Here is a 24,974-nt window from a genome sequence, read left to right on the forward strand (position 1 = left end):
AGGAATGTCATGCCGCCGCAGAAAGAAAAGATGCTGCCTATAGAGCTACGCTGCGATCGGGCGCAAGGCGAGCCATGTGGGATCGCTACAGAGAGCTAAAAAAGGAAGAGAGACGTGTTATCCGAAAGAAAAAAACGAGAGGCCGAAATACGTGAGTGCGAGGACCTTGAGATGCTGGCCAATAGGAACAACGCCCGAAAGTTCGGCGGCTTACAGAGGGTTTCAAGACCGGGGCGTTGTCCTGTAAGAACAAAGACGGCGATCTGGTGACTGACGTACAGAGCAATCTTAAATTATGGAGGGAACACTTCTCGAACCTGTTAAAAGGTGACAGCTGCGCATGTAAGAGAGAGTGTGAAGATCCCGAATCGTTGGTGACGTAATTGTTGTTCCGCTACCCGACCATGACGAGGTGAGAATAGCGGTGACGCAGCTAATGAACAACAAAGACGCGGGCGCCGACGGACTGCCGGCTGAGCTATTAAATCATGGCGGCGGGGAGCTGGTAAGGTGCATGCATCAGCTTCTATGCAAAATATGGTCGGATGAAAGCATGCCTGCCGATTGGAATTTAAGTGTGCTCTGTCCAATACGCCAAATCTTGTGTCCAATTGGTCCCGGTTAGCACGAGAAAGAAATGACTGGCGCGCTTTGTTAAACTCGGCCAATTAAGAAGAAGAAGATTCCTCCAGTCCATAGCCGCACCAAACAGTTTTCAATGGGTGTAAAGGCTCTTCTTGAATGGCTTCGGGTTGCTCTTCAGGCCAAATACGCAAATTTGACTTATTGACATAGACACTAAGCTAAAAATGGGCCTGATCGCTGAAGACCATAAATTGGCCTGAGTGCGCGATGAACATTTGTCACAAAGCGTCGATTTTCGTAATACAATTTTATGATTTGCAGACATTGCTGAGTCGTAAATCTTTCTGATGAAATGTCAATAAATACTTAAAAAATTATTTATTTTTAATTTAGTTTGACAGTAGTTATGCCTGGTCTTATTAAAAAAAGTACCTGCAATCTAATCACCCTTTATATGTATGTAGGTAGGCAATCGATGAAAGCATTAAGAACATATTTGTGTTGACCTGACCTGACGTTCATTAAATGCAAATGTATTTTTATGAGTAGATATAAATGAATTGAAATGAGATGAGAAGTTGATAAAAACGGAGAGAGATTTATGCCATACAGATGAGATGGGATGTATGCAAGTAGAGTAAGTATTAATGTATTTATTTTAAATACATTGTTCATATATTAATGTGTATGAGTATATAATTCAGAACTACACAGGTGGAAATACATGTTTTTTGTTGCATGCGATTTTTTAAATATTTAAAACTGAGTTGACCTTTCCGATTTCAAATATACCCACACCTTTTATCTAAAATACAAATGCGTACATTTCAAGAGCAAAGTGTAGTTTTGAATCGCTGGATTCGTAGCACAATTTATATAAATCGTATACATTTCTTCCCACGTAAAGCATGGTCCTCGCACTTTTCCAAATTTACCGACTTTCCTAGTTTCTAAAAAAAAACATCTTATTCCTCAACCCCAAAACCTTATTCTTTCCATCCTTCCTTCCGCACAATAGTCTGCGCATTATTTGCATTGTGGCTGCTAAAACAAGCAAAAACAAAGAAAAGCACACAGTTACACAATACATCACTGGCGCCAGCAAGAGGAAGCGGGTAATTGCGATAATAGCTCAGACACACCAAATTTAGCGAAGTCCTCAACCAGCTGTGCGATCCTTCTGGTAGAAAAATGTGAAACACAGATGGCGCTCTAAACATGCGATGTTCCTTAGCCACGACAGGTGGGCATTCCCACTATTTTGGACTGGTAGTGGCAGGCTTTCCTACCCTGTCAGAAATCAAAGTAGGTTAACGAAACCAACGCAAGAATGAGTCTTGTCCCAGTGGAGTGAACAAGGAAAAACCAAAAAGAAATTTTTTTCTTTCTTTAATGAAGCTTAGTTTTAATAAAATCGCATTTTTTAAGCCAATGGAGGGAGCTGGAAAATATGGTTATCACGAAGCGTGGCGAAATTAATAGACCACCAAGATTATGGGATTTTACGCCACTAAATTTCCGGAGATGCATGCAAGGTTTCAAGTATTTAACATATTTGCTTTTTATTCATGTTTTTATAAAAATATATGTTATACTATTGTACAAAAAAAAGCGTATCCTTAATGTTTCAAACTTTATAGAAAATTAACAAAAACAAAAAAAATAATTTATTTCAAAATTTTTGATCTGAATTCTTAAAAATTTCTAGTATGTATGTAATTTCATAGCCCACTAAATTTCATATAAAAAAGTGCTAGTTTGTAGTGACTCGAAATTCGCGTTGATTTTTGATAATTTTTTGGGTTTCGGCTCATGCGGATAGCGCCATTCAGCCGCCTGTTGACTGGTTTGCATGCCAAATTTATACACCCACGTCTCATCACATGGGATCCGAATTCACTTGCTCAAGCATGTCTTCAGCCACCTTCTTCCGATGAATTTTTGGAAAGAAATTCAACTCTCTTGGAACGAATCAAGCAGCCACGCGTCTCATGCCCAATTGAAGGTGTAAAATGTTGCGAATTGAAACGTGAGACACGCTAAGGTCACGTGCTACCCCCTTCAAACTTAAATAATGGTTTTCCAGCATCATTTCCTTGACTTTGTCGACATTTTCATCTGTTGAAGACGTTGATGGGCGACCAGTTCGGGCAAATCTTCCACGACTTCTCGGCTCTCTGCAAATATAAAAATAAAGCATACTAGCCATAGGCTTTGTGCAACATTTTCAACGATTCGGCACACGAAATCCCGTTCAAAATACAAAATTCAAGACAAATTCTTTGTTCGATATTTTTGTCCATAGTGAAAATCGCAGAGTAGACCTGCGGTTGACTGATATAATTAAATGCCAAAAACAAGCTAATTGACAGATCACGCTCATGCTCTGTGACTATAGGTGATAGTTGTACCCACATTCCAGCAAAAAAAATATGTAGACATATATGTGATGACCGGTTTTAAATGAACAATTCCGGATATTTTTTTGACAGAATGTATTACCAGCTTGTGGTGGGTACTAATTCGGCTATGATTGAAATAAACTATGTTTTTTCTTAAATCACTATTTAAACAAATGTAGTACTGGTCTATTTGCGTCTACGATTAATAATAAAAAATAAGAATTTTCCAAATCAACATTCCGCATTTTCTTTAAATTCCAATTTAATAGCTCAACCTCTTACATATCACTTCCATCGGATTCCCCAAATTTATTTCCACAAGCGGTAGTAAGCGTCAAGTCTGAAATCAGTTAACACTTGAATTATACGCACGCATTTATCAAAATTTCCAGCAACATCCGCTTTTCCGCGATAACAACGCCCACTTTATCGCAACATTGGCCTCTAATAAATGCTTGCGCCAGCCTCAAACCATTTTCGTGTCAAAAGCCCCGCCACTCACTACCCAAACCACCGCCCACCTTCTATTAATAGGCGCTTCTTATTAAAACGATACGCATCTTAATTAGTCGCAGTTGCTATAAAAGCATTTGTTTACCATCGGATACCTTCAATAGCATCTGCTACGGCCCCCGATTCCCTAATTTGAGATGTGTTGCAAGCGTGTGTACTTTGCACGTCATATTGCTACCGCATGTGCAACGCTGGGACTGTGCATTCATACATTCACACATACATACGTGCAATCTCTGTTCATTTGTGGAGTGGGCGTTGTTGGGGTGTTGTTCAGCAGCCGCTGCCCACTACCGTGGTCTTCGTGGCAGAAGCTTTGATTGCAGGTATAAATTATAAGGCAAGAGTGCGAATGTAGTGACAATGGGGCAGAGCAATTAGAAACGTGCAACGTGCAATGAACAACTTATGGTTGCATACAAATATATGTATGTGTATGTATGTGGACATGAAAGCTACTACATAGCTCATTACTTGATAAGTAGCTTGGATTTGGAGCGAAATTTTCAAATTGTCTTTCCGATAACTGACTTAAATAGGTTAATGATTGAATTAGTTGAATATATGTATATGAACACTCTCTTGTACAGGTATAATCCAAAAAAGGCGGAACTTCTCACATTATAGGAACAATCTTTTTTTTCTCACTTAACGCCTCTTTTTTATAAGGCATTAAATTGCCTGTTTATCTCGAAATATTTAATCAATTAATGGATTGGCCGTAGCCGAATGGATTGGTGCGTGACTACCATTCGTGCATGAAATCCCAAAGTGATGGAAAAAATATTTTCTAATAGCGGTCGCCCCTCGGCAGGCAATTGCAAACCTTCGAATGTATTTCTGCCATGAAAAAGCTCCTCATAAAAATAAAAATAAAATATCTGCAGTTCGGAGTCGGCTTAAAACTGTAGGTCCCTCCGTTTGTGTAACAACATGAAGACGCACGTCAAAATAGTAGGAGGATCTCGGTACTAAAAAAGGGTGTTAATAAAGCCATTATTTTCTTGGTAGATGGCTGTATTGATCGATATCTCGTAAAGTATCGGTCGAACAATTTAAAGTTTAACCTCGTTTCTAATAATGCAATCAGCTGAGTAAGACGTGTTCTTGTTTTTGCTCTTAGGTAGGTATGTCAAATGGTTCAAGTGTCAGTCTGGCACTCCTCAAATAGCACTGAAGCGCCGTTTTGATACAATAATGAGACCTCCAACAGGCAGATATCTACAGCCACTCAGAGCTGTTGATAGAATGGTGAAGATTGATTGGATTTAGGTTGGCGCACTGCCCCCGGCTGTCGAAAAAAGGAGCACTAAGTGATCTTAATCGTCTAACCGCCAAGCCCGGACATTTACAGAGAAAATGCTCAAAAGTGCCCTTCTCTGAAAGGTCCCCAAAGCGTCTGCAATGAACGTTAAATGGTAACCCTAGCTTTTCCGCGTGTGTGCCGATCGTTCAGTGACCGGTAAACATAGCTACGAGTTTGAAAATTGAATAGCGAGGAGTCCAAAGAACTTTCTGAGCCCTTGGTATATCGTATTGGGCTCAAAAGCTTTTCGAAATATGATAGCACATGAAGAAATGGAGCTCCATCTTTTCTGAGCTTTCCTGAGAAATAATTTGTGCAGTTCCTCTTTAACAACTGTCAGGGGGAAGCCGATGACCGGGTAGGACGTCTCTCAGGTAAATTCAGTCCACTTCCTGGCAAACTCGTCAGCAATTTCATTTAACTCGATGTTCCTATGTCGTGGAACCCAGATCAGAGAAATGTTACCTGCACACCCAAGAGATTTGATTTGCTCAGGAGTTGGCTAGTTTGGATCTGCACCATGGCGTTATGAGAGCCTTGATGGCGGCTTAACTATCGGAGAAAATGTTAATATCTCCCTCGCTCCTGCGTTGCCTAAGCATTTTGCATGCCTGCAGGATCACAAATACTTCTGCTTGAAAAACACTAGCAGTATTCGACAGTTTAAAGGAGATAGATAAATTGGCTGATTTAGAGAAAACCCCTGCTCCGACTCCCGATTCCATCTTGGAGACGTCAGTGAAGACAGAGGTGCAAGCTTCGATGCAGATTTTCCCGTCGATCCAATCCTGCCTATTAGGAAAGATTGCCCTAGCACGACCCTCAAACTCTAGTTCGTGGATAAAGAGATCTGTTCGAAGTTCGGAGAAATACGGTGTTAACTGCCCGAAAATGCTTCTGCTCTTAAGTGTTAGTGTTTCTTTTTTTCGAAATTTGGCTAGTGTTGCTGATCCACCGGTGTGTGTGTCTTCTCCCAGTTGTTCCTGTTGCTGACATATCTACGTGTTGATTCACCTGACCATATCAGCGCTTTTTTGTTACGTATGTTTTATAAGGTGCAGAAGGGAAACAAAAATGTAAGAGCTGAGCGACTCAGTCATTCAACAATTGACTGCATTAATGGTTACATTAGAGGAGAGAGAGTAAGCAGAAGATTCGCAAGCTGGCTGCTGAAACGGCAAATTTAAAGCTGACAATAACGCTCAGTGAGAAAAGAGTGACTGCTGTTGAGAGCAGATTCACAGATGTCTTGGCTCTTCGCAGTGAACTAGCCTCTGCTTAGGCTCAGCCCAATGCTCTTGAAAGCAGCCGTGGGAGAAAAATTTCTTTCCAATAATATTTCTGCTTTGTATTATCGTTTTAAGTTCTCAAGCTCTTAAAACCCCCTTTAGTATGAGTAGGAAACCTTAGTTAAAAATCGTAAATTCAAAACTTTCCAAAGCAGACATTTTTAGCTGTCAGGGCTTGGTGCAATTTAAAGAATAATTTTTATAAATTGTTAATTTAAGTTAGGTTATATAAAAAAATAAAAATAATAAAAATATAAATTAATCAAAAATGAGCTAAATAAAGTAGCTAAGCCGACTTTCCTGGTAAACTTGCATATAATTAGGAACTAAAGAAGGTATTGGTAAAGCAATGGATTTTCTATAGCTTCGAAAATACATTTCGTAGTTGTTGTTGTGTACATTTCGTTTCTCAGTACACAAGCATCGGCTGGCCTTCAATGCCACACACTCGTGCAATAATTGCACACTTCTAAGTAAACACGCTCAAGCATGCTTGTGTATTGTCTTCTTCATATCACATTTTACACATCACTGTAAATTTCAGTCTGCGTGTTTTCCCATATGACCCGATTTACACGAGGAGACATCTGGAAGGGAGACACTGGAAATTCTCTTTTGAAGTTTCATTCGCGTTCACACGGGCAAAAATGTTTCCGCGACATTTTGACATTTAACACTTTAGCATCGTCTGGTTCGGATGTATTCTAGCACGCGCTTACATGTAAAGCAGAGAGCGTTCGACAACAGTTTCTTAAATATATGAATGAAAAATGCAAACTGGTTAAATAATAAATAATTTGTTGTTTTTTTATTGAAATATATTTATAAATTCTTATACTTGAATAAAAAAAATTAAATTAAAAATACTTCATATGTAAATAATTAACTTAAAATTAACTTGAGTAACTAGAAATGCGAGGAAAATTAGAATTCAACATAAACATGCCCCTTAATATATTTTAAATTATACCTACTTTACTAGCAAAAATAATCGTGCATTTCCCAAGTAGTGTTCGGATGTTTGTCATCTTTGTTATCTTCCGTTTGCTTGAAAACCAACACATAACTCAGAACCTTCTCCCACAAAAGAAAAAAACGAATGAAGCAACTGTCAAAAATTGGAAAGATTGGAAATACGAATAAGAAGAGCAAAGCGTGTCGCCGAGTACGGGAGACAAAATCCCTTCTCTCTTCCCCGACCGTCCTTCGCCACCGAACAAAATGTTTCCCTTCCAGATGTCTCCTCGTGTAAATCGGGTCTATGTACTTACATATATGTATAATCGTGTATAACAGTCATATCCTTAAATACTCCGGGCTAAGCTGACATAGACAAATGATTGTGTGCCATTGCGTGAAGACATTCGCAGACTGCTTGGCTCTACGAATACTAGTTCAGTTGAGTTCTCGACCTAGCTGGCTGGCATGCTGATACACTGTCTGGTCGATTTTGGCTCTGCTAGACTGATTGACTGCATGCCTGCCTGTCTGCTTGTCTGCCTGTGTTGTGCTGGAATCTGTAACAGCGTATTTAAGACTAAGTTGCTTTTCTGGGCTTTAGAGAATTAAGCGCATCAATTGTTTTTTGTTTTTGTTTCTTTTTTTTTTTTGCTTTTGCCGTTTTGTTTCTTCGTCTACATCCATTTTGAGGTGACGCTTGCGTGTGTGCTTAAATTGGCTTTCTGTAGGTACTATTTCGCACCTCTAGGCTCCTTCTTAACTAAATGTGCCTACAGGTCTTGACTTTGCATAAATTCACGCATGTGTGTCATTTACTTGAAGTTAATTAGAAAATTAAGGATGCTCAAGATGAATTACTTTAGTGGCTGTGCAACATTTTATGAGCGACAAGTTGAATAATGAATGTAATATACATAAATATTCGAGTAGGTATGTCGATATGTGTGTTTTTGATATTGCATGCCGTAATGCAGTTATAAGAAGTTTTTTTTTTTTAATTTTTAGGTATTACAGTTTTATATACATCTTTGTGTAGCTTCAAGCCGTATACATCGAGTATTTCCTAATTTCCGCTAAATTTTCAAAGCCACTTCTGGAACTTTGTTTTATCACCAATATCTAAGGAAGAGGTGGGTTTTCTTTTCATTTTTTCTTAATTACAAGGAGTAAATTTACCGGTTAATTGTTGAATATAAAACTGTGGGACAAAGGTTGTGCCACTGAGCGACTGCTGCTGCTGTTGTAAGCCATTGTAGTGCACTGACCAAAAATTCGGTGAGAGGATGTCACATCCTGCCTAAAATGCACCGCTTAATTTCAGCTGGAGTTGATAACAAAATTAAAATAGAGATATGCTAAAAAATACTCAATAATAAAAAAGTATTACATAACTCATCGTGATGTTCCGTTTTCCAATCAAAAACTTAAGTTAGCTACACTTGTTTATTCACATAAAAATTGTAATAGATTGTTAGTTATTTAAAGTTGTGTTTTATGCTATTACGATTCCTGACTTTTCTGCTCGATATATTTGGGCTCTGCTGGCTCGACAAAAAATTTGCATGTAAAAGTAACAACAAAGTTATCCAGGGAGATTCGCCGCTAGCGAGTATGATTTTATCACATAAAACTAGTATAATTCACTATTTTAAATGCTACTAACTCTCTTTTCATTAGGCTGGGTTCATAAAGGGGGAAATTAGTGGCTTCAACTTCGCGAATTCTCTTTTGCGGTTGCCTGTCGTGTTCATTCACAACAACTACGTTGCTCAGTTTTAGTGTACAATCAACAACAATACTGAGAAGTACGAGAACACAAAGCATTTACAGAGAAAAACTTTATTACTTTATGCCACGAAAATGCTTGGACGAAGTATTGAACCCTAGATTTTAGAAGGAGGTAAATGACCCCAGAATGTGTATAGAGTACAAACAATGAAATCAATTTCAAGTGTTGGATGCTCGTCTAATGTCAATGCAACAGAAACAGCCTGGGAAATAGTCATGTGAAAACTGAGTAGCTAAAACTGGGTGGTAAAACAGTTTTTTTATTTATGGAATAACACCAAAACACACAAATAAGAGGAGGAGCTCGTCCAAACCGCCAAAAAGGATGTAAGCGCCAATTATTTATTTTTATTTATTTAAAATAAGTTTCACAAAGAATTCGAGTGATGTGCAACCAAATATCTCGACTACCTAAAACAGAAATTAGCACAAAAACTGAGTCCAAGGCGTGAGACTATCAACTTCATAAGGCGGCAGCAAAAAAAAAAACAAAACAAACACAAACTTGGGAAATAACGGACACTCTACAAGCAAAACCATTATAATCAAAAAAAAAAAAAAAACTATCGCGAATTTTGAGCCACTTTAAACAGCCTCAATATTATAATACAATAAAATTCAATGGGCTACTGAATGGCAAGCTTAAAATTTTTCTAAAATTTCCGAAAAGATTGAAATTTTGTTTTGTTTTACTTGGGGTCAACTCTCCTAGTTCGTAATCACCAAATTTTTCAATCTTGGTTCGCCTCGCTTTCGATCTGCTTCGCCCATCTTTGTTCGGGTCACCCTGGTTTCCACGGCGTCGTCGTGATGTTTAGAAGATTTTTTTCTATATCGGCTCCAGACTTCTTCTGGATATGGCCATACCAGCGAAGACGGTTCTCTTTTATTTCTTGCTCAATCGGCGCGATTTTAAGGCTTCCACGCATGTATCAGTTTGCTTTCCATTTCAGCATTTTCATTACTGCTTCAAGAAGTTCGTTTTCATTGGATTTTTTTACAGCTCAGCATTCGACTCCATATAACAAAGTGGGACGCCGTTTTATAGATTTTGGCTTTTAGATGAAGCGGCATCTCTCTGCACCGATTAGTGTTTTCCATTCGAACCAACCTGAGTTTACCCAACACAGCTCGTCTTCATCTACTTCTCTGATATTTGTTACAACGGAGCTCAAGCACTTAAACCTAGAGACCTTGTTTAGTGGGTTGTCATCAGGAGCGGTGACCTGCTTGTTGGTGTTGAATTGGTGGAAAACTCCCAGCTTATGACCTCTGTATTTTTCCTGCTTATTCTCAGCCCATGAAGCTCTAGTTGGTTTTGTCACTGATTTATTTCAGAAAATTTGTTGAATTTTTGTAAATTTTGTAGATTGTTAGAAATTCGCTACAATACGCCAACTTCATTAGAAATTCGATTATAAGTGCCGCAAAATACCGTTGCAAAAATATAATATTGCTCAATCAATACCAATAAAACCCACCAACTATTAAATAGAACAAAAAAGGGACAAAGCGACGACTCACCGTTCCTAAAACTATTTTACAGTTACACACTTAACCATCAATACACTCCAGCATCACCTTTTGCGCTCATTTTACTTCCGCCAAGAACTGCAAAGTTGGTCAAAGTTAAATTTATTACCCATTCGAATGGGGCGCTTGCGCATCGCCTAGACGTTACCTACTACAAAGTTGGCGCAGGCGCCTACCGTACGCCCACTGCTGTTGAGAGGTAGTATTTACAGTTTGGTGCCCTGAGTACTGCGGATATTTGTTTTTGCACATCAGCCTACAGGCTGCGTCTAAGCGAAGCCAGCGAGGATTTTCAATCAAGACATTATTTGCTTGCATGTGTAAATAAATTTGTGTGCGCTGTGTAGGCAGCTCGGCAGCTAGGCAGCCACGCAAGCAGTGATGGTGTTATGTTGTGGCAGCATACGGGTACGTACTGTAATGCATTCATATGCAAATTTGCAATCTTCACTTACTTGCATTATTTATGATGTCTTCAAAACACGCCGGTGGCTTTCACGGAAGAAAGATAATTCATATTATAGTACAGTACCTTCGATTCTGTGGGTAGTCTTTGCTTAGTTAGGTATTTTTTTTTATTCAACTAACCTCTCGAGCACTAAGTTGCGCAGTAGTACGCAACCGGACAGATATCTAAGACGGTCTAAAGGCGATCGTATCTCTTTAATCGGCCCGGCACAGCCAAAAGTTGCAGAGCTCTAATCTAAGAATGAGAGAGAGATAGAAATAATATATATCTAAATAAATTCACAACATTTGCAGAGAATACAAATAGACAAAATTTACAAAAAACGGAGAAGGGTCGACCGGTGTGGGTAAACGCCGGACACAAACCGTGGCAACAACGCGCACTACTTCGAGCATTTATCACCCGCGTAAACGCAGCGATTCCAGGACCGCAGCAACGGCACAAATTAAAGCTAGGCAATACCAATAAAACCGACGCCGTAATGGATAGCACTTTATAGTACGCACAAGCACTAACCAGGAAACGGAAATAAGCGCAAAAAAAAAAATGAAAAAAAGTGAGACCGAAAAACGCCCCAAACAGTAGGTACTAAAAATATATTTCCTACAAGTTTGCACCAACAAACAAGCACCAAAAAGTATACAGTGTTATTTCTCACTAGAAATTAGCAACGACAAGGAAAAATAGCCTAAAGTGTATGTAAGATATATATAAGGTATAGCTCTCTCTCCTTTTCCTCTACGTTATATCTTTTTTCACTTTCGTGGAACGAAAATGCCCAGAACGTTGCATGGCCGTGAAAATTTACTCTACATTCTCGCTCATGCATCGACGCCTAAGAAGTTTCACTTCAAAAACAACAAATTATTCCGACCTTGAGCTCACAAAAAAAAAAATACGAAAACTAAATATTTGGAGGCTACTATTACTGTTTAAACGGTAAGTGGAAATTGCATAAGTTGGAACTTATATAGGTACCAAGACACTAAAGATTTCAGGGTAAAGAACAGGCTGATGAATAAGCGAACTGAATACAGCTCACCCAGTATTGCTACGGAGAATTATCGGTTCAGGTTTCTCAAGAACAGTTCGTGCGTAGGAAACCTCGTGCACAAAATACACGTAGACCGTTGGTGCAATCTAAATATCGGAAAACAACTGTTTCATGAGGAAGGTCAAACAGGGCACAATTTACTTGTGAATGTCAGAAGGAAGAACTTACGTTCGCTGGCTTCCATAAGTATAACATCAACCACACAGAACGCATCTCTTAACTGCAGAATAATGAAAATAGAGAGCATTTTCTGTGTTTTTGACTAGCATTCGCTGATTATAGAGACACATTTTTGATACAAATAAATATTGAGGATACATCAGGTACACTTGGCATCTCTCTTCAATAACTTATTGAATTCATAAAGAAGCCGGGGAAGTTTGAAGAGAACTTAGTTGTATAATATCCTCTCTTAATACCCATTTTCCCAACCATACATCCTGCCTTAGAGCTCTAGGACAATCGGCATCTATGCTTGAGTTTTTGAGCTTTCAATTCCGATCTGCCAGCCTACTCAAACTCATCCATGGTATAAAATTCGATTTTCGACATATTAATTTTTTTTATTTTTCACATATCGTTCTTCAAATTGAAGTTCCATTATTTTAACTCTTTGCATTCTTATTTTAAATAAGCTGGGAATAGCTTCGTAGTTTCCAATTTAGTATGCACTATGAACAGCGCTGTGCCTTTACTATTACATATTACTATGCATTTCTACCCATATATTTAATCTCCAGAAAAAAATGTCTTAAATGATGGAATTGATGCCCGGAAGTGTTGAAAATATTAGCAGTAGGAATGTTCTGACACTGCTTGATCTGCAGAATTTATTCCACAAGTGCAAGCAATCATTAATTAGTAGCCTTTATAATCAATGACGGCCCTTGCGAGTGAATTTACTATCTCTGAAGGTTTTATCCGTCGAGTTGTCCATGAAGATCTCCGGTATAAATCCTACTTTGGGTGCAGAAGACAATTTATGTTGGAGTAAGCACGACACATCCCGTCAAGGGAAGAGTGGACGGGGGGCTACACTTGGGGGCAGGGCCTGGTGAACTTGTTCACGGATGGATCGAAGTTGGAAGGAAAGGTTGGCGGAGGAGTCTTTTGCGAAGGGCTCCCCATCAGACTAAAATTCAGGTTACCGGACCACTGCAGTGTGTTCCAGGCAGAGGTAGCCGCAATCAAGGAGGCAGCTGATTGGCTGCTCAAATGTGTACTAACAGTCAAGAAGGTAAATATTTACTCCGATAGCCAAGCGGCAATAAGGGCCCTCGGGTCTATAACGGTGCATTCGGAATTGGTCAAGGAATGCTTGACCTCACTTTCGACTGCGTCCGAATTCTTTGACATCAGCCTCATCTGGGTTCCCGGTCACAGCGACATTGCGGGAAACTGTGAGGCGGATGAGCTGGCCAGACAAGGGACATGTGAGGTGATTTCCCCGCGGAGGGAGAAAATTGGAATGCCCCTGACTACCTGCGGTCTGCTCCTGGAAAGATGGGCATCGCGCAAACTCAGCGAGCGCTGGACAAATGCACAAACGTGCAAAGTCGCGAAATCCTTCTGGCCACGTGTGGACCGAAGGCGCTCGGGTGAGCTTCTGAGGCTGACAAAATATCAGCTCTCCAATCTAGTGGGTTCTCTCACAGGACACAATGCGCGAGGAATTCATGCTGTGAGACTTGGAACCACCTCGAGTCCTTTCTGTGCTGGATGTATGGAGGATGAGGTGGAATCATCTCAGCACCTTCTCCTTTGCTGCCCTGCTCTGGCGGGGCTAAGATCCAGGCATCTTGGCTCTTACTTCTTTGCCACGCCTGCTGATATAGCTGGCGCTGACATTAAAAATCTGATGAATTTCACCAGCAGCACAAAGCGGTTGACGCAAACATAGTCATCGTTCGTAATTCGCACGCTCCTAACCATCCCATCACCACCTCTCCCCGCCCTCCCCATGCATCCCATCGGTCTTTCCCTTTCACCTCACCTCCTTCACAATGGTATCACAAAGGATGAATCTTTCTTCGTCCAAGTGTGCTCACTCCCTGGGCAGCCATACCAACCTTACCCAGCTTAAACACGAGAAGAGTAAGTTATCCGATCCAAACGGCTTCTAAACACCCTAAAGCACCTGTGATGTTATGGTTATTTTTAACGAAGACCAAAAGACCAACCATGGAAATGACAGAATAACAGATGGCTATGTTCTAATCCTACAGAATGCATACGAAATTTCCAGGCACTGTTATGGTTTTAGGTGTTGTGAGCAACAAAGGCGTGCCATGCCACCACACTTCCTTACACAAGGATTTTGAGGCAATTCGCCTGCATATAACGAGGTTGTAAAGACAGTAGTCAAACCCTGGATGACAGCCCATACATCCTTCAGCAAGGCTCTGCCTCTCATACAAAGCGATAGCAATACAAGATTATATGGCTGAAATATTCTATGACCACATCATCGAACTTATGGCCGCCTAAATCCGCAGACCTTAATCCACTAGATTACTATGTATGTGGCGTAGTTGAACGGGGATCCATTAAGCTTTCCTCTAACTTTCCTATTCTTCTATGAAGGTTGAAATTAATACCGTTATGGTTGATAAGAATAAGGATAACTTGAGTCGGACATGCAATCGTCACCCGACCCGGTTTGAGGAGGTTATTGCAGCTAAAGGAAATTTTATTGAATGATTTTATAAATATAAAGGGTTTCCCAATAGCGCGAATGGCTACCGCTACCGAGAGATACCATTCAAGCAACGAAACCATTGATCTTTTAAGGGAAAAGTTTCCGGACCGTGTTACCTCTCGAAGAGGTGATCACAATTGGCCACTGAGATCTTGTGATTTAACACCTTGTGACTTTTTTCTTTGGGGCCACTTGAAAGAGAAAGTCTACGCCAACAGCCCAGGGTCGATTCAAGACCTCAAAGATGGAAATCTCGAGGCTATCGAGGACATAGGGCAGCCCCTTTGCAACTCGGTTATGGAAATTTTCATGAAAAGGATATTGTCCTGTAAGTGTGGTCGTGGTGGTCATTTGTCTGATGTTATTTTCCACTATTAACGGCATACCTTCCTCTTTATAACGAAATAAACATCCGATCATTTATAATAAAAAATAGCATTTTTCTTTGAATATCAAAATAACACCTCTTATTGGAAAACCATTTATCTACCTCCGTTGGATATCCATATTAATAGCGAAGAGTGAGCATAAATATTAAAAATTATTTTCTGAAATTTAGTCCTTTGAAACTTTAAAGCTCTATAGAAAATAAAATTGATGAGGAAATGAAAAACTGTATACGCAACATTACTACATAAAATGCATATTTTCACATAGATATGAAGTTTTTCCAGACAGCATTTACCGGCGCTCGGTTTGATACACAACTCAGACATCTTCTTCAACTTATGTTTACTCGTCCCATTTAAGACATTTTCCTTAAATTTTCATGGTTGTATTTTACTTGTCATCGCCTGATTTATCTCTCGTCAGCGCTTCCAGATTGCTACTCAAAAAGCCTAGAAGTGCGACTAATTCACACAATTTGCAGCTGTTATGCACTGTCAGTCAACTTAAATGACTGGAGGCCGTTGCCTAGTAGTTTCTAGTTTCGCTAGAGTTAAAAGAGATAAGTATATTCTACACTTGCGTGCTTCTGTTAAACTAAACTGCATGCGCGTAAGTATTTGCCTAGCTACTTAAGGCTAGTCACATTTGATGCTCACCATCCCACCATTGCCCGCGTATAGTCAGTCATAGCTTCTGTTGATGCGCTGCTCTTCACGCTTGTAAACTGCATTTCACGCACTATGTCCGATGGCAGATTCTACTTGCTGTCGTCAGAATTCAATTTTATGGTTGTTACAATTGCCGTTAACATTTCATTTTGAATGTTTGCTTGGTCTTCAGCGCCTACGCATGCCCAGCAAAATTAGCTGCCGGTAGCCGTTGGAGGTTGTCAACAGTAAAAGCAAATGCTTTATTGCCTATTGCCTCATTGCTTATGTGCTTAATAATTTTTGCTCCCCAGCCGAAAGCCTCTGCTGCTAGCGCTGCGTTTGCTTGTGTTTACTTATAATTTTATTATTATGTAAGCTTTTAAAAATAAAAAATAAAAATAAATACATTTTTGTTCCACCATTGATTTAACATCTCACTTTGGCCATCACTGTACCACACGCAACATGTATGCTGCTGATTGTGCTTTCGAACATGTTGACTTCGAACAATATATTCTGCCCAACCTAAGCATGCTTCCCCTTCCAAAGCCTGCAATATTTCCATACTCTCGCTTCTACATATTTGATGTTGACAATAGTTGGTGTTGTTGTTGCTGCAACAGCATCACTTCGAGTGCGCCAGCGCTCCTCCACTCGAATGTGGGCCATTAGGCAATTCCATTCTGCCTGTTGCATTCATTCACTGCAGATTCCCAGTAAGCTTCTGGTAAATAGTAGCAAAAATGTTTGAAGTTCTTTTCCACCGCCATCCTTTGGTTTGTGTGTGTGTGTTTGAGTGTGTGGTGGTGCAGAGAGGTGCGGGTTGATACTGTCGCTGTTGCTGGTGTTGTTTATTTTGGTTTGGTAGCGATTGTTGTTTGAAGGCGGCAACTGTTTTCTGTTCGACTACTCGCATTTGTGGCAAATCTGGGGACTGGAAAATGCTGTGTAATTTTGTCTGTTACATTTTACAAATTTATGTATATGAAAAAATTAGGAAATGGTAAGTGCTGAAATTATTGACGACATAATTGAAAATGTATGTTAAGTTTCAAAGCAGCTGTTTTAAAGCTAGATATAGAATAAATATCCGATACAATTAATATATAAATCTACGCAAATCTCCTTTAAAATCTTTGATTTTTTAGCTTTTAATATCATATCACAAATATTCAATCATATTTCGATTATCCGCCTACTGCTACAGTAACTATAAGTTTGATTTAAGCCTTTTTTAGTTGAATATCGAGGAGGAAAATTTTTGTTCAAGTCGTCTTTTTATTCTAGGATAGCCCAAAAAATGTCTTGATTCTACTCCCTAAGCATTTTCTGTGACCAAAAATAATGAGGCACCTATTTAATTTTTTTTTTTTTTTGTTTTTTGAAAATTGCAATTGAATTCCCATGAGAAAATATCACTTTTCCGAGAAATCGGTATAAAATGTTTTCTTTCACAAGTGTTCAAAAATGATAACCTGTGCTTTATTACAAAACAGAAATGTTAACTATTTTTTATAGGCACCCCAAAAAGCACAGTAATTTTTAAAAAAAAAATTATAAAAATAAGGAGAGCAGGAATGCATATTTCGTTTTTATATTTTTGGTATAATTTTTTAGGGATAGCTTCATAAAGAATTTTTATATTGAGTCATTTGATTATAATTTTCCTATCATCTTTAATATTATACCTTTGGTGTTAGTTTTTTTGTAAAACTGCCTTTGTGTGCTTCAGCCTCCATAGTTTCTTTAACTAAAACATCATATTAGAGCGTTTTTCCTTGTTTTGTAAAAACCTTGTAAACTCCATGGATTATGCGAATTGAAAAGCTGCAATACATACAAAAATTGTCGCACCCATACACTTTTACATATAATTCCTTGCACCACAGTGTGGACATTGTGACAGCACTTTACTGTTATTTCTTTAAAGGTTACTAGTATTCTGTAACTGGGGTGCTGTCGTACTCTAGCAGATTTTAGTATAGCGTTTTTGCATTTCTAGTTTCACTGCAAGGTATAGAGAATCCCTGTTTCATTTTTTCAAGATCGTAATCAATTTCTTGAGATATACCTCAAGAACTGCACTAAAGCCTATAAAATTATATGGGAACTGAAACATAGTCGGACTGTATTCCCTAATATATGTTTTTCCCTTTTCAGCCAGTTCGCGAGACCCATTCAAAAAATTGTTAGTACTTTCATATTTGGAACATTATTAAATATTTTTTTTTAAATTTTTTTATTGCTATGCGAACTATCCATCCAGAGACAATGAGTAACCTCTAAATTTTTCAAGCCCGAAAAGCTTTCGAATACTAGTAAAAATTATCTTCCATTCCAGGGCGGCATAAAGTTGTAGTGCTTAATATTTCTCTTCTCGTAATTTTTCAATATTATTGCTATGTTACTAGTGCCCGATTTTGTTAAATTTCAATTGCTACCTATCTATATCGGACTGCATGAAACTAAGCTTCGTTCAGATGCTTTAATTTACACTCGACTTATGGTGTTAAGTAGTACATCGCCTCTATCTGACGTCTACGCCATACTATACAAGGACTTTCATCGTGATCTTGGCATAGCAACTGTGACTGAAGTAACGAAATAATTTGCCATATTCCACCCACTGCGACTAAAAAATTATGCCAACGATGCGCGATACAGCTTACTTCGGCTAAATTCGTCTCGAAGACGATTAAAGGGCAGAATGGTAGCAAACCTTATTGACAGCGAGTAGCGATGATCTGGTAAAATGCTTTTTTAAAACAAGTTAAAGGAGAAAATTGCTTCAAAACAATGTCTAAGATTCTTAACAAAAAAAAAAAACGCATAACAGAAGTGAAACTTTCAAGGCAGACAAAGAAAGAGTGAGACACCCGAGAGAGAATGAGAGAGAGAGAGAGAGAGAGAGAGAGAGAGAGAGAGAGAGAGAGAAAGAATATATATCTAAATAAATTACAAAATTTCCAAAGAATACAAATAGACAAAATTTACAAAAAACGGAGAAGGGTCGCTCGGTGTAGGTAAACGCCGAACACAAACCGTCGCAACAACGCGCACTACTTCGAGCGTTTATCACCCGCACAAACGCAGCGATTCCAGGACCGCAGCAATGGCACAAATTACCGACAATTAAAGGCAATACCAATAAATCCGACGTCGGAAGGGATAGCACTTTATAGTAGGCACAAGCACTAGTCAGGAAACGGAAATAAGCGCCAAAAAGTAGGCGCAAAAAAAAACGCGAAAAAACTTGCGGCCAAAAACGCCCCAAACGGTAGGCACCAAGGAAATATAAATCCAAAAAATAGGCACCAAAAATATATTTCCTACAAGTATGCACCAACAAACAAGCGCCAAAAAGTGGGAAGTGTTATTTCTCACTAGAAATTAGCAACCACAAGGAAAAACTCAGGAAAAATAGCCTAAAGTGTATCTACGATATATAAAAGGTATGGCGCTCTCTCTCTCTCTTTTTCCTCTACGTTATATCTCTTTTCTCTCTCGCGGAACGAAAATAACCCACAACGTTGCATGACCTTAAAATTTTACTCTACATTCTCGCTCGTCCATCGACGCCTAAGAAGTTTCACTTCAAAAATCTGCACTGAGTAGAAATTTGAAATTTAATAAAGAGAAAAAATAAGATCAGACCTAGAATACTACTTTGAGGAATGCCTGAGGTGGCCAAAAATTGGTAAGATTTAGTGATCTTTAGTGAATTGCTATAAAAGTATATGCTTCTATATTCGCAGAGATTTTTATTGTTATTGTTCTTATTTCTTTAATTAATAAAGAAACCTTGCACCTCAACTAATATTGCTATTATTATATTTACTATTATTACAATTAATACCATTAATCGTATTTTTATTATTTTTAATATTATATATCACAATACCAATTCTTGTAATATTATTATCAACTAGTCAATCACATTTGCTTCACTGTGCTAGCGTATCTTCCAGTCGCAACAAAACACAACATTACAACCCCAAAGCGAACATGCAACGAACAAGTTCGCAAGCAACAGTTGAACTGCCCAACAGTATTGGTTCATAGCAACGCACGCTCGCTTGCTTGTTGGCAACACACATTTTGGCCAATTACCAGCGCTTGCTGCTGAACACTTAGCCAGTTTAGTTTTCAATACGAGCTCTTGGTCTGTTGGTCGTGGGTGATGCGTCCGGGCCAACTAAGCGAACGATTAACAGCAGATGGTCAATTTCAAATTACAAAACAAAAACAAATTTATCAAAATAACAAATAATTAAGTAGAATAATCACTGGCACCACGTTTTTGTTTAATACGCCAATTGGGACTTAATAAAGTTGCAAAAAATATAGAGGTAAATAAATTAAAAAAAAAAAAGAAAAAAAAATCAAACATAACAGTGATCTAATAGCAAATTAGAATGAAGTGCGGTAAGCGTTGATGCACCCGTGTGGGGTGAAGTGAGGTGAAGTTAAATGAATTGTAGTGAATTGAGTGCGCTATTAGAGCGGCGCTTCAGCATCCCTTGCCTGAATTTGCTGCTGCTGTTGTTTTAGAGTTTCGTTAGTGGTGTACGAAAGAAGTATGAAGATATACTTTCATACATACATACATGTATGTGTGTATCTGTGAATTAATGCGCATCTAAGTATCTACATTTGGCTTAGCAGCGACAACAAGCACAACGAGATTTAAGAGTTTCTCGTGCCGCAGCGCCTGGGCATCTGGGTTTTATTTATATTTTTTTCTCACCGTTCATTTTTGTTCTTGGCTTTCAAGAGTTGGCCAACGGCAACAGTCGCAGCAGCAACAACTATAGTGCTAAAGTCGCATTTGTGACCGTTGTACCAGCATCGCTGATTGTGTTTGTGTTGGTGGGTTTTCAGCAGTATTTATAGTGCGCGTCTAACTTACTGTAAATTGCAGGAAAAGAAGAAAAAACAAAGCGGCATAAAAACAACTATACAGTCAACAAAGAATACAAGAAGTCCAAGTAAACAGAAATCAGAAATCATTTGCAGCAGCGCGTCTGTGTTTGTTGCTGTGCGGTAAGTGAAGTGGCGGATGCAAACTACGAGGTAGTTGTTGCAAAACAACAAGAAAAATTAGAGGAACTATTGTTTGCACTTACAGAAGTTGCAATTTGGTTTTCTTACCGCGCGCTCTCCGCTGTGTTGCTTCAAAGTGTACTTGCACGAACAATAAAGTGGAGTGTTGATTTAATCAAAGTGAAAGAAGTTGTAGAAATATATAAAAAAAACGTATTTCTGTAAATGGGCATACAAAAAGTAGCGCTGTAAAAAAACAAAAAAAAGAAAAACAAAACAAAAAAAAAATTTAATTATTTGTTAAAAAAAAAAAAATTTGGGAAAATATTATACTAATCGATAATTGAATAAAATACTTTTCGCTTTTAATTTTACTCACAATCGTTTGTGTACTTGAATTGTGCGCAGTTTACTGATTTTTAGCGCAATTTTAATTAAGCTGTGAATTTTCTGTGAATCTGCTGCATATCGGAAGCGTGAAAATTTCCTAAGCTGAGCCCAGTTTTATGCTGTGTATAAATTACACTTACGTAAGCAATTTCAAAACTTTTGATTGGCTGACTGACTGCCAGCCTGCAATTTTTCACTGTAACATCTCAACATCTGCAACAGGCAAGCGGTCGATCTCTGCTTCTTGTTCTAAATAACTTTTAGAACGTGCGAATTCCTACGGCAGTGAATAAATTGTTGTTGTAGCTGTTTAATTCAATTAGGTGAGTGCGCATAATAAATAAGTTATTAATATTGTAAATAAGCCTCGCATTCATTCACTACTGACCGAACGATTGCAGTCATCTGGAGCGATGATTACTGCAGAAAAATCATAAAAATATGACTCACTTACAGAGCTAGCGGGAAAGTCGTGCTAGATATTTAGCGACATTATTTCAGAGTTCATTCTGATTGATTTGGTTATATGAGATGATGTTTATAAACTAACCGTTTCCGAGATATTCGATTTGAGAGTTTATTTTCAAAAAATATTTGGCTTGCTTGTGCACATACTTTTTTTTTTAGTATTATTTTAAGACCTCGATTTTTTTCTGTTTTTAGTTAGAGGGTATATCAGTTAATAAAAGAAGAAAAAAATATAAAAAAAATTTAAAAAAAAATTCGAATCAAGTCCTGACAGTTAAAACGGCTGCTTGGTGAAGTTTATAATTTGCGATTTTTCACTATGAGTTTCCTACTTAACATCATTAAAAAAAGAAGAAATATGGAAATATGAAAACTATTATGCAAATTATTTTAACATCTTTTTAGCTATCCAAAACGCTAAGAAACCACAGTAAATCTGGGATAAGACGCCAGTATTTTACTTCGATATTTTCAAGTTTGGTAATGTTGCTACCTTAAATTCCATTGCCTTCATGAATTTCACTTTATTTTGCCCCAATCAAAGCAAAGCATTTGGGTTGGCATTTGGTGATTTGATTCTGTCTTCAACTCAAAAATATTGCTATTGATTTATTTTTGTGGAGGAATGCTAAAAAAATTAACTCTTAACGCTTGTGTCAATAACCGGGTACCCTTTTCCATCTTTGAGATAGTGCAAATCAAAAACTGCTTGATAAAAATTTTTTTCCGCCCGGATCCTCGTTATTTGGTCAATTTTACAACGATCTACGCTTTCAACTTTGTTTTTAAATGAAAATAGCATTTGATTTCTGAGGGTCAAACTAATTAACGCGCTTGTTCAATAACCAGGGTACCCGGGTACCCACTTGATTCCAGTGTATTGTTCGTGCTGTAACTGTAATAAAATCAATATTGAAAGTGAAAAATTTGAGAAAGGGTATTTGGAATTACATACAAATCATTATTATTGATAATAACGGAAAACACTCTTAATCCTCACTATGTGACGTGGAACTCTCAGGGCTTGACTTATCTCCCAGTAACGCGGCCAAATACGGTGCCCTCTCTACAGCAGTCAAGCTAATAATGAAATACATAAAAGATCATTTTTTTACTTTCATCAAGGTCGTAAATTTATACCGAAATACTAATTTTATATAAGTTAACGTTTCGAATTTTTGCTCAGATAGTTCTTCCATTTTCTTCTCAATTAGGTTTTTCTTTAATCACACTGAAATCGTCTACACTTCTCAAGTACTCAACGAATACTAAATGAAATTACGCCAAAGACGCGGAAAATCATCTACACATTTTTGGGTTGTCAACAAAATGTAAAAAATGTGTTAGTAGTAGAGGAAGCATATGTGCCGTTCTCCGTAGCGAGTACGAGTATTTGGTATTATTTATAGGATACTGAACACTGAATCATTGAAAAAGGCTGCCGTCCAACAAGCACCAAAAATTATTTTCTTAGGCTTTTAGAGCTGCACTGAAGGCCCTGGAAAACGCAAAGCAAACATAAAAAACTGTTCAAGAATGTAAGAAGAAGCTTCATTCTGTTGCAAGACAGAATAAGCCTGTACTTATATGGATTCCTGAACACTTTGGTGTTCAAAGAAATAAAATTGCTGATGAATTGGCCAACTGCGGCGGTCACCGCACAGGGACCAGAGCCAATAATGTGAATCAGTTCTGCAGGCTTAATGAAGTGGATCAGCGATTATGTAGATAGGCAGGTAGGTGGGGTGGCTGTTGCAATGCCACACTTATACCTTTCATAGGTCCATTGTGATACCACTGCAACTTATCCTTACCCTATAGGTTCCTTTTCAAACCTTTCGGTAGGTTAAATAAACGAGCAAAGCTTCATTAGTTTTAGATGCGCTATGTCCGCTACAGCAATTAAAAATGCCATGTGAAGCGTGTGGAGCCTCCATTCGCTAATCTTTCACACTCAAATAAAAGGTGCCTGACTGTTTCCTCTTCTACTGTATTTAGACAGCTTCTACAGAAATCGAAGTACGGCAGTCCTAACCTTCTAGCGTGGCTGCCTATCAGACAATGACCGGTTAATACCCCTATCATTTTTCTTATATTTTCGCTGTTAAAATCTTAACAAGCTTTGTGATCGACCGCTGTTTCGGCCATGTCTGTCTGCTTAGTTCGCATGTTGAGAGGTTTTGTGTTTACCGTATTGATGGTTTCCCTATCTATCAGTAGCTTCCAAGTGGCAAAGGCATTGGTGTCAGCGTCTTATCCGCTTGGAGGTCGAGTGTTGTAGCAATTCGAGCATGTTCATCTGCCTTACAGTTCCTTGCTATATTCCTGTGGCCTAGCACCTAAATAAGGCGTATTTTGTAGTATTTTGATACGTTCTTTAGAAGTTTAAAACACTCTGTGACTGTTTTTGACGAGTGTGTTTTAGATTCTAGCGCTTTTATTACTGCTTGACTGTCTGAGTATATGAAGACTTCATTTGTGGATAACATTTTTTTTATTACACGTTATTACGTTTTTATTACAGTAAGTCCCACTTTTATGGCAGTGACTTTCGCCCAAAATACACTGCAATGATCAGGTAGGTGAAATGTTTAGCTAACTCCGAGTTTATCGGAGTAAACCCCTCCACCTACTCTGTTATCTAGTTTTGAGCCATCTGTATAGATGTTTATATCTTTTTCCATAACAAAAATCCAATTCTTTTTTGGAAGGAAATGCTGTGACGAAGGATTTATCCAAGTTGATATCCTTGGTCTTACAGAAATCCGTTGTACCAGGATTGCAGGGGATATTTCTAAAATTGAAAAGTGTCCTCTCTGGTTTATTCTGAGTAGACTGTTTGCTTGCCGAAATGCTCTATTGGTAATAGGTTAAGCATAATGTGGTGTGGTTCTCAGGGTGCCGCAGATGCCAAGATTTGCCAATTTACATAATGAGCGATGGTCCAGTATTTTGTGACAAGCTCAAGCAGAAAACTGTCGAACTTTCTTCTAAAACTTGGTAGAAAAGACGTTCGGTTGATGGTCGGTATTATTACAGCACATAATCTATGTGGTGAGTATATGACGACCGTTAGCTCCGTTCGCTTGGAGAAGCAACGAGTAGTTTCTCTGTGAGTGTTCTGCCTTTGCTAGAGCAAGGTTCCGACGTCATGAGAATGTATAAAATTCCTTCTCTCAAACTGGAGGCTATTTTCAGACTTGCCAAAGAACCTGAAAAATTCTCAGTAGATTAGTTATCTGTGTCTTTGTCTATATTCTATCCTATCTCTTTCTCTCTGTCACTTCTCTCCTTCTCTCCTTTACTCCTTGACTATCAACCCTTTTACTTTCCAGAGCATCAAATACTATTGGCTTTTTAGCCTGAGTGTTCTACCAAATCTCTCGGTGCTACTTGGCTGGCCTTCTGCAAATTTCAATTTCATTTTCAAGCTTTT

The 24,974-nt window shown here is 38.5% G+C and overlaps 1 long non-coding RNA gene across 1 annotated transcript in view; it reads left to right on the forward strand.

Moving 5' to 3' along the window:
• The first annotated feature begins 19,705 nt into the window (after nt 1–19,705).
• LOC128862777 (uncharacterized) overlaps nt 19,706–24,974 on the forward strand; it is a 101,645-nt gene continuing 96,376 nt past the window's right edge. Inside the window, exon 1 of the long non-coding RNA XR_008454547.1 lies at nt 19,706–21,393. This is a non-coding gene — a long non-coding RNA (uncharacterized LOC128862777). The remainder of the gene's footprint in view (nt 21,394–24,974) is intronic.

The sequence above is a fragment of the Anastrepha ludens genome, chromosome 5, assembly GCF_028408465.1.
Source record: "Anastrepha ludens isolate Willacy chromosome 5, idAnaLude1.1, whole genome shotgun sequence".
Lineage (NCBI taxonomy): Eukaryota > Metazoa > Arthropoda > Insecta > Diptera > Tephritidae > Anastrepha > Anastrepha ludens.